This window comes from Lynx rufus, unplaced genomic scaffold (genome assembly GCF_022079265.1).
Source record: "Lynx rufus isolate CCGP_SWC_20201006 ecotype Redwood Valley unplaced genomic scaffold, mLynRuf1.p SCAF_2, whole genome shotgun sequence".
Classification (NCBI taxonomy): Eukaryota; Metazoa; Chordata; class Mammalia; order Carnivora; family Felidae; genus Lynx; species Lynx rufus.
Genome location: NW_025814834.1, coordinates 197,980,226 through 197,997,463, shown reverse-complemented (window position 1 = coordinate 197,997,463; position 17,238 = coordinate 197,980,226). Strand labels below are relative to the sequence as shown.

General features: G+C 41.1%; 1 pseudogene; it reads left to right on the top strand.

Annotated features, from left to right (window-relative positions):
• Positions 1–278: 278 nt before the first annotated feature.
• On the top strand, positions 279–1,274 carry LOC124514437 (proliferating cell nuclear antigen-like; annotated as a pseudogene).
• Positions 1,275–17,238: the final 15,964 nt, after the last annotated feature.

Genomic DNA, 17,238 nt, shown 5'->3' with positions numbered 1-17,238 from the left:
TCTGTACGTTGTTTGTGGAAGTGTAAAATGGTACAGCCACTTTGGAAAATAGTGTGATATTTGCTTATGAAACTAAACATACACCTACCCCATGAACCAGCAATTCTGTTCTTAGGTATCTACTCAAAGAGAAATAGGAATTTATGTGCAGTGATCTTCCTGGGTCTCAGGCTTTCGTTCCTGTGTCTGCCAGCTCGCTCCTATCCCGTGATGACAAAGCCTGCTATGACTTCCTCCCTTACCTCCGCCTGTAGCTGTGTCCTTGAGACTCTGCCACCATGTTCCAGGAGTGCCTGGTTCAGGGCTCCATCCTGCAGAAGGTGCTGGGGGTGCTTAAGGATCTCATCAAGGAGGCCCCCTGGGACAGAAGCAGGAGCGGCGTAAACCTGCCGAGCACAGATTCCTCCCACATCTCCCTGGTGCAGCTCACCCTGCCTGTGGGCTTCCACATGTGTCGCTGCCACCGCAACTTGACCATGGACATGAACCTCACCAGCATGTCCAAAATACTAAAATGTGCCGGCAACGAAGACATCATTTCACTAAGAGCTGAAGATCATGCGGACACCTGGCACTAGCATTTGAAACTCCAAATCAAGAAAAGGTTTCAGGGGTGCCTGGGTGGTTCAGTTGGTTGGGCGTCTGACTTCGGCTCAGGTCGTGATCTCATGGTTGGTGAGTTCCAGCCCCGCGTCAGGCTCTGTGCTGACACTCAGAGCCTGGAGCCTGCTTCGGATTCTGTGTCTCCCTCTCTCTCTGCCCCTCCCTGGCTCACACTCTGTCTCTCTCTTTCTCAAAAATAAACAGACATTAAAAAAATTAAAAAAGAAAAGAAAAGGTTTCAGATTCTGAAATGAAGGTAATGGCTTTAGGTGTTGAACAACTTGGAATTCTAGAACAGGAGTATAGCTGTGTAGTAAATATGCCTTCTGGTGAATGTGCACATATATAGGGAGATCTCAGTCATATTGGAGATGCTGTCGTAATTTCCTGTGCAAAAGATGGAGTACTAGGAGGTAGAAATACTAAGTTTTCACACACAAGTAATGTCGATAAAGAGGAGGAAGCTGTTACCATAGAGACGAATGAGCTAGTTTGGCTAACTTCTTTTTGCACTGGTACCTGAACTTCTTTACAAAGCCATTCCACTCTCTCCTACAGTGACACCCAGTATGTCTGCAGATGTATCCCTTGGTGTAGAATGTAAAATTGCTGATATGGGACATTTAAAGTACTATTTGGCTCCCAAGATCAAGGATGGAGAAGGATCTTAGGCATTCTTAAAATCTAAGAAAATGAAATTAAGCACTTTGCAAATTACTTCTTAGATGCCAACATGTACTTAAGTCTCTTCTGTCACCAAATTTGTACTGCTGAGCGCATATGTAGATATTTTCTGTAAAGACCCTATTTTTCCTCCATTCCTTATAATCTGTTTAAAGAACAGTCCAAAGTCCAAAGTCAAATCTGATCTTGTTAACCTAGAGATATTTCTGTCTTACCTAGAAATACTCATGATTTTCATAGCAAAAGGGTTTTGACTCTAAATGCAGTTTTAAGAATTTTTTTTCCAATTTAGGGTCACCTGGGTGGCTCAGTCGGTTAAGTATCCAACTCTTGATTTCAGCTCAGGTCATGATCTCAGTGTTCGTGAGATCCAGCCCTGTGTGGCGCTCTATGCAGACAGCACAGAGCCTACTTAGGATTCTCTCTATCTGCCTCTCCCCCACTCACATGTGTGTCTGCTCTCCCTCTCCTCTCTCTCAGAATAAATATTTGTAAAACATTTTTTTAACGTTTATTTATTATTGAGAGACAGAGAGACACAGAGCATGAGCAGGGGAGGGGTAGAGAGAGGGGGAAACACAGAATCTGAAGTAGGTTCCAGGCTCTGAGCTGTCAGCACAGAGCCCGATGCAGGGCTCAAACTCACAAACTGCGAGATCATGACCTGAGCCGAAGTTGGTCGCTTAACCAACTGAGCCACCCAGGGGCCCCTCTCAGAATAAATATTTTTTAAAAAGAATTGTTTTCGGGGCGCCTGGGTGGCGCAGTCGGTTAAGCGTCCGACTTCAGCCAGGTCACGATCTCGCGGTCCGTGAGTTCGAGCCCCGCGTCAGGCTCTGGGCTGATGGCTTGGAGCCTGGAGCCTGTTTCCGATTCTGTGTCTCCCTCTCTCTCTGTCCCTCCCCCGTTCATGCTCTGTCTCTCTCTGTCCCAAAAATAAATAAAAAACGTTGAAAAAAAATAAAAAAAAAAAAAAGAATTGTTTTCAATTTAAATAAAAGTTATTTGAATTTCAAACATCAAACAACTTATGTGCAGGGGCACCTGGGTGGCTCCGTCAGTTAAGCATCCGACTTCGGTTCAGGTCAGGATCTCACGGGTCGTGGGTTCAAGCCCTGTGTCAGGCTCTGGGCTGACAGCTCAGAGCCTGGAGCCTGCTTTGGATTCTGTGTCTCCCTCTCTCTCTGCTCCTCCCCTGCTCATTCTCTTTGTCTCAAGAATAAACATAAAACAACAACAACAACAAAAAACTGAGATAAAAAAAAGTTATGTACATAAAAAGATATACAAAAATGTGCATATTCATAATAGCCACAACCTGGAGACAGATCAAGGGCCCATCAATAGGAGAACAAATATATAAACTCTTCTATATTCATGCAGTGGAATATCATTCAATGATACAAAGGAATCACTACTACATGTAACAATATGGGTGAATCTCAAAAACATTATGCCAAATGAAACAACCCTTACACAAAAGAACACATGTTTTATAATTCCACTTATATGAAATTTTACAACAGGTAAAACTAAACTTTTATGGAATAAAATTGGAAGAAATTTTATTTCTTCTTATCTGCCTATAGAAGATTAGGGTCAGGAATTGACCTGGAAGGGAGCAAGAGGGAACTTGCTGGGGTGATGATAATGTTCTATGTCTTCACAGAGGGTTTGATTACACAAATGTATGAAATCTTAAAATCTCAGCAAAAGTAGACTTTAAGATTTGTACATCTCATTGTACATATATTTTACCTTGAATGAAAATGTGTATGCAAACTTTAAATGCTAATTAATTATATGTATGATGCTTTTTTTAGGGGAAAGTGTACTGATGTCTGCAATTTACTTTGGATCCATCAAAAAGGAAAATGAATGGGTGAAGGAAGTGAGGGATGGACAGATATGAAATAAAGCAAGTCTAAGAAAATGTTAATGGTAGGGTCTAGGTCATGAGTACACAGGCATTCACTGTAAAGTTCTTCCAACTTTGTTGTATGATTGAAAATGTTTATAACATTTGGAAAAAATGAGATTGAATACGTGTATACTAATATTAGAGATATCCAAAACATATTGTTAAAAAACAAGCCTCAGAGGAAATGTATAGTATGATATGCACGTAAAACAACTAAGCAAAACAAAAACTTCACTTCTGTGAGTAAATTAATAGAGGATACATATTAAACTATTAACAATGGTGACCTTTGGGGAAGAAAGTAGAATGAGAGGGTTGGAATCTTAACTTGGTTCCCTAGAAAGCAAAGCCTAGGGCAAAAGCTTATGTGCTAACACTTTCGGGGATAGTGCAGTTCTAGGGAAGCAGGAGTGAGGGGCAAAAGAGAGTAAGGCAGGGAAGGGAGACAATAAAGATGTAGATGTATCACTGAGCTGGCCCAGCTTTATAGCAAGCACCAGTGATTATTTGGTCTCAAGAGAGGTCATCAGAGATGCTGTATAAACCTACTGTATCTTTCAACTGTCCATGGTGGGGAGGAAGGGAGAAGAATTTATGTGCTCATTGCTGTATTTCACTAGACAAAGCATTCACCCCCAAAGGCATCAACTCTCCCCACATTTTTGGAACCAGCCTGGCCAGCCAGTCTGCAAGCATGGGTGTTGAGTAGGTTGTATGGAATATTGTGTCTTAGCAGCAACAGATAAGCCCCAAAGGTGATTCTGAGGCCCAAGGCAAGAATGGGTCATGCCTGTGAGCAACATGGCAGGCCAGGAGTAGTCCCCATGGTAAGCCCTCCAGGATAAACCAGTAGAGCACCAAGGCAATTTCTCCTCTGCCTTAGGAGCGTGACAGGCCTCCTCCCTGCAGACTAGAGGAATGTACTTACTACCAGGCAATCGTTTCAGGGGCCTTCAATAACGGTGAGAGAAAAGACCACTGAGCACATCTGGGGAAATGCATAATTGGGATCCAGCACAACCGATCTTGGTAAGCGAAGACTTTCACTTTTAGCCATGTATACTTCTGCACTGCTTAAATCTTTTACAAGACTGCATTCACAAGTTGCTTGTGTAATTAAAAAAAAAAAACAACAAAATCAAAATGTGATAGTCTTTGTGTAATATTTTGTAGCCAAATATAGTAGGGAGATAAACAGAATGAATTATGGAAATGTTAGCCTAGGGGCGTCTGGGTGGTTCAGCCAATTAAGCCACCGACTCTTGATTTCGGCTCAGGTCATGATCTCACAGTTCCTGAGATTGAGCCCCCCCCCCCATCTCAGTCTCTCTCTGCCCCTCCCTGCTCATTCACTCATGCTCCCTCTCTCAAAATAAATAAATAAACATAAAAAAGGGAAATGCTAGCTTAATATTACCTGAACCAATAAGTTTAAATAAGATATTATTTTAGGTGGAGTAATACATTAAACGAAACAAAGTGAGATTTAATTTTTATTTCCTTTGTAAATAGTCTTAGGGAAATAAATTCAAAACTGGGAAAATAGTTCATTGTGATGATGTGTTCTGAATTGTGGCATGGGTATGGATTTATGGTCACTGGAATAATAAGGATACGAAGTACAGGTTTCTACTTCTGGGATAAGGGTAACATAATCACATTTGTTAAAGAGTTAGTAAAACATCACAGGAATCGGCCCATCTTGTCCTCTTAGCTCTCTGTTAGTCTCTGATCTCCCTGGTCACCAGGAGTCTTACAGCCTATTTCCCCTTTTTCTTCCAGTAACAAGCCCCACACCCCTCCTTATTAAATTTTGATAAGTTTTTCTCATTTGATTATCTCAGACAACACATGATCCTCCTACTTAGTTACAGTTCTTGGTGATGAAAACATTCATTTGGGGGCTCCTGGGTGACTCAGTCAGTTAAGCGTCTGACTTCAGCTCAGGTCATGATTTTATGGTTGTGGGTTCAAGCCTCATGTGGGGCTCTGTGCCGTCAGCTCAGAGCCTAGAGCCTGCTTCGAATTCTGTGTCTCCCTCTCTCTCGGCCCCTCCCCCGCTCATGCTCTGTCTCTCTCTCTCTCAAAAATGAATAAATGTTAAAAAAAATTAAAAAAGAAAACACGCATTTGTTCCTTAAGTGTAGCAATTTATCACATTATTGTCTAAATCTACCCTTCTTTGCCCTTTTTTGGTGAAAAGAGAAGGACCCTGTAAGCATGTCTTCTTTGTCAGCTGGAACAATGTTAGTCCTTGTTAATAGAGGGCACTGGAGAGACACTGCAATAGCAGAGGCAGGGGCTCTGGCTCTGGTTTATCTTTGTTCTTGATCCTAAACCAGGGGAGTGGTGCTCACATTACAGCAAGTTATACTGGCCTGTAGGTGGGTGGTCTCTGACCCTCCAGTTCAGGCCTGTGGCACCTCAGTGAACTTTATCATCCAGTGAGCTGCAGAGAAATCATCAGTCATCTAAATCTCCTTCTTGGCAGGAGAGATGGGAGGGTCTTGTAATTTTGTTCCTTGCTAGCCGCTCTTGTTTTTTGTTTGTCTGTTGTTTTGCCACTAGTTATTCCCGTTTTCTTTGAAGTTCTCTTTGACCCTTTTAGTAGATAATCACCTGTGATAGTTAATTTTATGTGTTGAATCAACTTAGAGGGTAGTTTTTGATGAGGGTAACATTTAAATTGGTGAACTTTGGGTAAAGCAGATTACCCTCCATAATGTAGGTGGGGCTTATCCAATCAGTTGAAGAACAAAAAGACTGGCCTTTCTGAGTAACAGGGACTTTACCAGCAGACTGCCTTTGAACTGGAAATGGAACATTGGCTCTTCTAGGTCTCAAACCTCCTCCTGCTCCTCCTCCTTCATCTTTTTTTTAGGCTTATTTATTTTTGAGAGAGAGAGAGGGAGGGGGAGAGAGAGAGAATCCAAAGCAGGCTCTGCACCATCAGCACAGAGCCCAACATGGGGCTCGAACCCACGAACTGCAAGATTATGACCTGAGTCAAAATCAAGAGTAGGTTGCTTAACTGACCGAGCCACCCAGGAGCCCCAGGGTCTTGAACCTTCTGACCTGCAGTGCAGATTTGGACTTGACAACCTTCATAATCATGTAAGCCAATTCCTTATAATAAATCTCTTTATATAAGTAAATAAAAATTTTTTGTGTGTGTAAATATATATATATATATATATATATATATATATATATATATATACACCTTTCACCAATTAATAATTGTTTATAGTGGGGTGCCTGGATGGCTTAGTCAGTTAAGCGTCTGACTCTTGATTTCGGCTCAGGTCATGATCTCATAGTTGTGAGATCAAGCCCTGTGTCAGGCTCCACACTGGGCATGGAACCTGCTTGTGATTCTCTCTCCCCCTCTGCCTCTCTCCTCCACTCTCTCACTCTCTCTCAAAAAAATAGAATTCTCTATACTAAAGTTTCCATGCTTAAATTCATGGTGTGCTTTCTGTCTCCTGACGAGACATTGATTGATACCAGCTGATATCAGGCCACACACATGAAGATGATCATAGTAAGATAAGATACAGTATCTTCTTTCAGTAGTTGAAAGAAATGGACAAAGGAAAAGCTATGAAAACATTACATAAGAACAATGACGGACATGCTTGTTAGGGCCATGCAGAAGCAGAGAGGAAGGAACACCTACCTCATGGGATATATCATAAGGCTTCACAGGATGGATGATGTCTGAACTGAATCTTGAAGGAAAATACTTTCCCAGGCAAATGAAGGTACAGAGTAGCGTAATCCAGATGGAGGGGAGAAAGCATGTCCATCCAGAGGCAAGAGGAAGCACATTACATACTGGTAGCTTCCTGAAGCTGGGGAACAGGAGGCAGGAGAGAATGGTAAGGAACATGAAAGATATCGTGAGCCACTTTAAGTAGTTTGCATTTAGAGGTCCAGGCCAGAGATTTTCAATCTAGTTTGCATCAAGACACCCACCACAGATAATATTCATATTCACAACAATTCCATACCTGAGCCAGGTTTTTGCTGCAACACCCCTCCCCTAGTTCAAGGGTATAACAAAGCATCTGTAATTTATAGTTGCTGCATCCAAAAATGGAACATTGGTAATGCTTGCTCCTTACTGTCTATAGCATAGATAAAATAGGCTGTGGGGTACACAAAATTCCTGGCTCTTACCCCAACTCTTTCTCTTCCATTTAGGAAAACATAGCAGAATGCATATGTTCCCCTCTACCTTCTCCAACTGCTCTGATCCACCTACCAAGTAATCCAAAGGATTGACAACTTTGAGTAGGGCCCAAAGAAATAAAAATATTTCCAACAGGTTCAGGCTGCAGTGCGGAGAGCAAAAACCCAGGCTGCCAGTACTGAAAGACTGATATGGGGGCGCTGCCAACTCCTGCTGGGGGATCAAAGATGGGGGTGAACCGACTACAGCACGTGAGCATTCTCTCTGCCAGCCTCTCCTCCAAATACTCAAGGCTAAGGAATTACAAGCTAAGAGGATACCTTATCCCAATGCTGCTTCTGCTAAGGAGTCGAAAGGTAAAAGCTCAGAAGGGCTGCCGGTCCACAGTGACAGCAAATGGGAAGGATCCAGAGCAGTTTGGTGGTGCCTGGCACTCCCTTCTCTGAAGCTACTCCCTTCCCTCTCCTTAAACTCATTTCGACTACATTAGTCATTTTTGCTCCAGTAACAACCAACCTCAAAATCGCTGTGGCTTCCAACAGAGGCTGGCAAACTTCTTCTGTGAAGGGCCAGATAGTAAATATTTTGGGCTTTGTGGGACATATGGTGTCTGTTGCAGCGACTCAGTTATGCCCTTAGAGCAAGGAAGCAGCAGTAGACAATATGCAAACAAGCAAGTGTGCCTACGTTCTGATGAAACTTTATGAATACTAAAATTTGAACTTCATATGGTTTTTATGTCCCAAATCTCATCCTTCTTTTGATCATGTTTTATTGAGATATACTTCACATATAACATTATATTAGTTTCAGGTGTAGAACATAATGATTGGATATTTGTGTATATTGCAAAATGATCACCTCAGTAAGTCTGGTTAATACCCATCACCACACTGTTACACATTTTTTTTCCTCATGCTGAGAACTTTTAAGGTTTATGCTTTTAGCAACTTTCAAATACACAATATGATTAACAACAGTCACCACATGTTCACTACAGTCCCACGACTTATTTCATAACTTGAAGTTCGTAACCTTTGACCCCTTTCACCCATTTTGCCCCCCACCCCACCTCCCACCTCTGGCAACCACCGATCTGTTTTCTGTATCTATGAATTTGTTTTGTTTTGTTAGATTCCACATATAGGTGAGGTCATATGGTATTTGTCTTTCTCTGACTTATTTCACTTAGCATTATGTCCTCAACGCCCATCCATATTGTTGCAAATGGCAAAACTTCCTTCTTTTTTATGGCTGAATAATATTCCAGTGTGTGTGTGTGTGTGTGTGTGTGTGTGTGTGTGTGTGTATCACATCACATTTTCTTTATCCATTCATCCGTGCATGGACACACTTAGGTTGCTTCCATGTCTTGGCTATCGTAAATAATGCTATAATGAACGTGAGGTGCATATGTCTCCTCAAGTTAGTGTTTTCGTTTTCCTTGGATAACTGCTGGAATTGCTGGATCATATGGTAGTTCTATTTTTAGTTTTTTTTTTTTTTTAATTTTTTTTTTCAACGTTTATTTATTTTCGGGACAGAGAGAGACAGAGCATGAACGGGGGAGGGGCAGAGAGAGAGGGAGACACAGAATCGGAAACAGGCTCCAGGCTCTGAGCCATCAGCCCAGAGCCTGACGCGGGGCTCGAACCCACGGACCGCGAGATCGTGACCTGGCTGAAGTCGGACGCTTAACCGACTGCGCCACCCAGGCGCCCCTCTATTTTTAGTTTTTTTGAGGAACATCCATACTGTTTTCCACAGTGCCTGCACCAGTTTACGTTTCTACCAGCCGTGCACAAACTTTCCCTGGTCTCCACATCCTCAGCAACACCTGTTTTCTTATCTTTCTGGTAACAGTCATTCTAACAGGAGTGAGGTGATGTCTCATTGTGGTTTTGATTTGCATTTCTCTGGTGGTGACGGATGTTCAGCACCTTTTCATGTACTCATTGGCCACCCATGTGCCTTTTTAGGAAAAATTTCTATTCAGATCCTCTGCCCATTGGTTTGGTTTTGTCAGACTGGTTTTGATTTTTGGTTTTTGGTTTTGCTATTGAGTTGTATGAATTCATTATATATTTTGGATATTAATTCCTTATCAGATATATGATTTGCAAATATTTTCTCCCATTCAGTAGGTTGCTTTTATTTTGTTGAGCATTTTTTTTGCTGTGCAGAAGTTTTTTAGTTTGATGTTGTCCCAGTTGTTTATTTTTGCTTTTGACACCTTGGCTTTGGGGTCAAATCCAAAAAGTCATTGCCAAGTCCCACGTCAAGGAGCTTACAGCCTACAGTTTCATCTAGGAATGTTATGGTTTTAGGTCTTACGCTGAAGTCTTTAATTCATTTTGAGTTAATTTTTTTTTTTAATTTTTTTAAAAAAAAATTTTTTTTTCAACGTTTATTTATTTTTGGGACAGAGAGAGACAGAGCATGAACGGGGGAGGAGCAGAGAGAGAGGGAGACACAGAATCGGAAACAGGCTCCAGGCTCTGAGCCATCAGCCCTGAGCCCGACGCGGGGCTCGAACTCACGGACCGCGAGATCGTGACCTGGCTGAAGTCGGACGCTTAACCGACTGCGCCACCCAGGCGCCCCTTGAGTTAATTTTTGTGTATGATAGAAGATAATGGTCCAGTTTCAATCTTTTGTTGTCTAGTTTTCCCAACACCATTTATTGAAGAGATGGCCCTTTCTCCATTGTGTGTTCTTGGTTCCTTTGGTGTAAGTCTCGTTAATATATGACTTATGGACCATATATTACTTTTCAACTTTTCAAAAATGAAAAAAATTCTTAGCTTATGGACCTTACAGAAACAGACAGTGGATTGGATTTGGCCCATGGGCTGTAGTTTGCAAACCCTTGGTTTACAACCACCAACATATATTTTTTGCTGTCTTTACAAGTTGGTGATTATAGGTCAGCTTCCATGGCTTAAAGTACCTCACTCTGGGACCCAGGTTGGGCTGTAAAAGCAGCCCCTATTTGGCTCACACTATTTTTTAAAATGTTTATTTATTTAGAGAAAGAGAGAGAGAGAGCATGTGAGCAGGGGAGGAGCAGAGAGAAAGAGGGAGAGAGAGAATTCCAAGTAGGATTTGTGCTGCTAGTGCAGAGCCTGATGCGGGGCTTGAACCCACAAACTGTGAGATCATGACTTGAGCTGAAACCAAGAGTCGGACGCCCAACTGACTGAGACACCCAGGCACCCCTGGGTCACATATTTATGCAGCAGAGAAGAAGAACAAGAGCACTGGTGGAAACATATGATGTGCCCTAAAGCTCCTGCTCAGAACTGGCATGCTGTCACTGTTCATACTCCGTTGGCCCAGGCAAGTCACAAAACCAAACTAGACAATGGGTCCGGGAACTGCACTCTGTCTCCGGAGAGGCAGTGAACATCACACAGCAATGGGTGGTGACATATAATCCTCTCAGAATGAAAGAAGGGGATAGTTGGAAAGGCTAATACAATATATCACTCTGAACCAATACCCATTTCCACTGTGCATTAGGACAATACTGGTCAATGTGTGGTTCACAGACTGATGTCCCAGTCTGTAATAAGTACAGAAAGTGAAAGTAAGTGAAAAAATGTAAGAAGTTTTATACAATAAAGACGCCTACAAACAAAAACAATCTGGTTCTTCAACACAGTTTGAGAAGCACTTCATTAGCCAACACAATAGCCAATACTTTCAGGGGACATGAATTCATGAGCCAATATACAACCAGTATGAGAGAAACAATAAACTGAATCTCTCTGTCTCTCTCTCTCTCTCTCTCTCTTTCACACACACACACACACACAAGCACATATATATATATATATATATATATAATGTAAGAACTATTGGAATAAAATAAAAAATTTAAAATAAGGATGATAAAAATACTTAGAGAACAGATTATATTAACATATGAGGTAATGAGAAATCATAAAAAAGAACCAAGAAGAAATATGAGAATTGAAAATAGAAAGAACACAAAAGATAGAATAAATAGAGGGATAGATGTGACTGAAGAAAAATTAGTAAATTTCAAGATCATATTGAGGAACTTTCCATAAGATAGCAAGAAAGGACAAAAAGATAAGGAATATAAAAAGAAGTCAAGAGACATGGGGAACAGGAATTAAAATGCCAACATCTGAAAAATTAGGGGTTCCAGAAGGCAGGCGAAAAAACATGGAGAGGAATAAATTATTTTTTGAATAGTGAAGGTAACCTTCCCAGAATTAAAGAAGGATGAAAGGTCTTAGACTAAAAGGACCCATAGAGTGCCGAACAGGAGCATTAAGACAAAAATCTACACTCAGACACATTATAACAAAATATAAGACTATCAAATGTAAAATGTAAGAATATCAAAGACAAGAGAAAATTGTAAGGGAATTGTAAAAGAAGAATTCTATGGGAAGAGGGGTGCCTGGGTGGCTCAGTTGGTTAATCATCATGACGCATCAGGCTCTGTGCTGACAGCTCAGAGTCTGGAGCCTGCTTTGAATTCTGTGTCTCCCTCTCTCCGCCCCTCCCCCACTCACTCTCTGTCTCTTAGAAATGAATAAACTTTTAAAGAAGTTAAAAAAAAAGAATTCTATGGGAAGATGAAGAGTGAGTTGGTATCATACTGCCTAACAGCAACACTGGATGCAAGATAAGAATAGAGCGATATGTTTTATAGTATCACAGGAAGAGAACTTTGATTCTAGAATTTTATATTCAGTAAAATTGTCATTCAAATGTTAGAGCATGATAAAAATATTTTCCGGTACACAATGCTTTGGAAGCTTTGCCACACAAACACTGAAAATAGTATTGGAGAAAGAATTTGAGATGAGCTACAAATCCCAGAGATGCTCCAAGAGATTGGAGCAATATGAGTGTTCCAGTGCTTTGGGGTGCCTGGCTGGCTCAGTCGGTACAGCATGTGGCTCTCGATCTTGGGGTCCTGAGTTCAAGCCCCATGTTGGGCCTAGAGTTTACTTGAAAAAAGAGAGAGAGAGAGAGTATTCAAATACTTTTGTAAAGTTTATCTTTGTTTTTAAAGAAAAGGGGTTGTATCAAATAAGGTGAAAAGAGAAAACACATCTATAACAAACAATATCAATTCTCTGAAAAAAAAGAGAGACGAGCATATGCTTAAGTACTTTCTTATTAAGGTGAAGAAATAAATATTGATACATTTAATTATTCACAGGAGTAAAAAACATGAATATAGGTAATAAATTAAAGACAACCACAACATGAACAAAATATAAATATATAACTTTTAAATCAGGAGAAGAAAACTCAATCTAACCAATAGACTAAAGAGAAGAACAGTAAAAATAGAATAAAAGGAATAAAACATAAAGCAAATGTAAAATATGACAGAAGTAAATCTTAACTGCAAATACAATAATTGCATTAAATTCAAAACTAAAAGGCTGAAATTCTCAGACTAGCTTTTAAAAATCCAACAATATAATTTATCAAAGCATATACTTAAAAAGAAATGGAAAGGTTGAAAATAGGATAGAAAAAGCTATGCCAGGGGTGCCTGGGTGGCTCAGTAGGTTAAGCATCCAATTTTGGCTCAGGTCATGATCTTATGGTTCGTGAGTTCAAACCCTGCATTGGGCTCTGTGTTGACAGCTCAGAGCCTGGAGCCTGCTTTGGATTCTGTGTCTCCCTCTCTCTCTGCCCCTCCCCTGCTCTCCCTCTCTCTCTCTCTCTCCAAAATATATTAAAAAAGAAAAAGCTATGCCAGGCATATGCAAATCAAAAGAATCTAGAAGGCAATAATCCTAATATGTAATAAAATAGGCCTTAAAGCAAAAAACAAATCATAAAAGACAAAACATATTATGGGACATAACACAGGAAGGAGAGGAAGGAAATTATAAATGCCAACTATTCCCTGTGACCAGTTTTAGAAACAAGGACTGTAGTAACTATACACATTTTCTTTCTTGGTTACAGAATATCATATTATGATTTAATGGATAAGACATGAATATTTCTCAGAGAATGATGTAGTTCTTCATGAGTCATTGGGTATTCCCTTTCACTGAGATAATGAGAATTTTTTTTCTATGACAGTTGAATTATATTAGGCGGGAACATTTTGTTACTTTTTTTTTTTTAATTTAAGTATGGTAAGTTTTGTACGGATAACTAGTATACAAAATGATGGACTGTGGCATATACTGTGTATTGGCTCATTTAACACACTCTCCAATCCCCTTCTTGTATACTGCATAGGCTGGAAAGCTAAAAACTACATTTCCCAGACTCCCCTGAAGTTATTTTTCAAATAGATGCATCCTCGTGAGACTGAAATGGAGGAAAGGAGAAATGTGAGGCAAAAGCCATAGCTCTGGGTATGTTAGCTATTCTTGCAAGCCTAGTTTGAAGGGGCTGGTTCTTCTGGGGCAGCTTGGCAGAGATTTCAATGTCTATTCCTAACGTCATAGTATTAGGTGGTGGCAGCATTTGGGATCCTATGACAATAGTCACGTGGTGTGGTTGGGAGTTTCTCATGGTTGATGTTGTCCTGAACTTTCAGCATCTAAGCATGATTCTCTGGCCCACCGGGATATTCATAAATCGCACAATGTTGTCTAATAAAAAGCTCTTTCAGTTTAAAGTACCCTGAGTGGATTCTATTCTCTACAAGTAACAATACTGACTCTAGGAGACTGTTAGTGGTCCCTCAACATCTTTTCTCTCTTTCTTCCTTAGTAAGAGAATGTTTAACTATACATATTACTACCCCATGTAAAGACCGTATTTTCCAGATTCTCTTGCAGCTAGATGTGACCATGTGACTAAGTGCTGACCAATGGGATGTAAATGAAAGTGTGATGTGGCAGATTCCAGCAATCTTCCTTAAGTGACAGCAAATATATGCCTTTTACCCATTCTTCTCCTTTTCTCTATCTTCTTTGAGAGTTGGCGGTCCATTTTAGAATAGGAGCATTAGGGCCACAAGCTAGGTATGGTGGAACAGAAACTTGGTAACAGGCTTGGTTCCCTGAAGGCTTCATAGAATGGAGCTCCTATACTAGCCTTGAATCATCCACCTCCAGGTTTTTTATGTGAGAGAAAAATAAACTTACGTCTTGTTGAAGCCATTGTTATTTTAGATTGTCACTCTCAGCCAAATCTAATTCAATGAATCAATGACCAATAAACCATCACCCCAATTCAGAAAATATATACCCTTCCTTTCTGCCCATTAATCCCTTGTTCATATTTAGGGATTAGGTAAATTTTCATGTCATCCAGTCTCTCATGTGAATCCACATCTTACAGTAACTCCCAAGGGTATAGTTCCTTAAATACAGCTCCTTGAAGATGGTCCCTCTTGATCTGAAGACCCAGGAACTAAAGAGAAAAGTTATCTGTTTCATGCTTACCCAACTGGCAGTCGTGGTACATATGGGATAAGCACTACGGACATTCCTGTTCAAAAGGGATGAAAACGCAGGCACAAATCAATCACTGGTCCATAGTAATTCTGAAATCTATCTGGACAAATGTTGGAAATTCCTTGATTAGAACTCAAGGCCTGGGGTTAATCATCCATGGCTCTTGGTTCTACTCTCTGGGCTCTTGATTCTGCCCTCTGAGTCATCCTTCCTTTTGCATGGGAAACAATTCCAATGTGCAACTATGTAGTTTTCTTTAATTTTTTTTTTTTAACGTTTATTTACTTTTGAGACAGAGAGAGACAGAGCATGAATGGGGGAGGGTCAGAGAGAGGGAGACACAGAATCTGAAACAGGCTCCAGGCTCCGAGCTATCAGCACAGAGCCCGACGCGGGGATCGAACTCACCGACCGCGAGATCATGACCTGAGCCGAAGTCGGCCGCCCAACCGACTGAGCCACCCAGGCGCCCTGCAACTATGTAGTTTTCACAGATTGCATTCTACCAGCAGAATTTTGGGGGTCAGAAGGTGTCTTTTCATTTTGTATTGCCTCTGATCCTTTCAGTCCAAGTGGGCAGCGTTCTTCCAAACACTTCTGAAAAACATGGGGCTCTCGTGAATCTTCTTGAAGTTCACTCCATTAGAGAAAAGGTATCCTCACAAAGCTCTTCAAGATAAACCCTTCTCTGCCTTGAGCTTCTGTTGAGGAACAATAAGCTTAAGTTTCTTAGAATTCTACTGTTTGAGGGGCTCAGGTCATGAGCTCACGGTTCGTGGGACTGAGCCCTCAGTTGGGCTCCTGCACTGACAACACAGCCTGCTTGGGTTTCTCTCTCTCCCTCTCTCTCTCTGCCCCTACCCTGCTTGCTCTCTCTCTCTATCTCTCTCAATAAATAAATAAATAAACTTAGAAAGGAATCTAACTCTTTAAATGAGGGTCCCTGAGTCGCATCCTTAAATCTTTAAAGGGTTTTTTTTATCTAAATGAACAATACTCTGAGGTAATACCTTCAATCTTTCTTAGATCTTGGCAAAGGATTTTAATGCTACTCCCTTCACTTCACCTTTGGACTGTGTTTTCCTGGATTTAATATTTGCTCAGAAGCCATTTCTTAATTTTAGCACCATTTGCCACCTGGAGAGGCTAGGAATTTTCCAGAAAGTTCTGGCTTCCTTTTGTCAAATAGTCCTTCCTTTACCTTATCTCTTTCCTTTCATATTTTACTACAAGTGGCAAGAAGAGACCAGGCAGCCCCTTCAACATTCTGCTTGGGAATCTCCTTAGCTAGATTACCTGATTTATTAGGTACATTTTCCACTTTTCACCTTACTGCAGGCAATAGTGCTGCTAAATTTCTGCCAACACATCACAAGGACCCCTTTTCTGTCAGTGGCCAATCAGATTTGTATGGCTTTCTTTTAAGCCCTCACTGGCAGCTTCCTCAAAGGCCATCAGGACTCTAATATTTTTTGAAAGAGTCAAGTTTCATTAACACTCATCTTTCAAAGTCCTTCCATTTTCCCCCAATGCCCAGTTCCAAAGTCACATTTTTTAGGTTTTTGTTATGGTAGCATTTTTAGGTACGACAATGTGTATAAGTTATCTATTGCTGCATAACAAATTGCCCCCACAACTTAATGACTTAAAAGGACAAATATTAATTACTTCACAAGATTTCTGAGGGTCAGGAATCTGGAAGCAGGTTAGCTGGTTGGTCCGGCTCAGGGTCTCTTGCAAGGTTTCACTCAAGTTGTTAGCTGGGACTGCAGTCTGCTGAGGGCTTGTCTGGGGCTGGAGGATCCATTCCAAGGTGGCATACTCTCATGGCTGTTGGCAGAAAGCCTCAGTTCATCTCCATGGACACCTGAGGATACTGGCTTCTCCCAGAACAACAGATCCAAGACAGAGAAAGAACAAGCAGGAAGCTGTTTTGCTCTTATCACCAAGACTCTGAAATCACACACTATCATTTCTACTTTATTCTATTCTATAGAAGTGAGTCACTAAGTCCAGCTCACACTCATGCAGAGGGGAATTAGGATTAACGTCTTGAAGGGAACAGTGCCAAAGAATATGTAAGCATTCAAAAATCACCATGACTAGGGGCACCTGGATGGCTCAGTTAGTTAAGCATCTTACTTTGGCTCAGGTCATGATCTCACGGTCCGTGAGTTCAAGTCCTGTGTTGGGCTCTGTGCTGACAGCTCAGAGCCTGGAACCTGCTTCTGATCTGTGTTCCCTCTCTCTCTGCCCTCCCTTGCTCATGCTCTGTTCTCTCTCTCTCAAAAATAAACATAAAAAAATTTTAAAACCACCATGACTATCCATGTTCTTGTCCTTGTCCTCTAGCTCCAATGGAGATAGTGGAGTTTTCACTTTTCCTATCTAGGCGCTGTTCCTCTGTTTGAGAT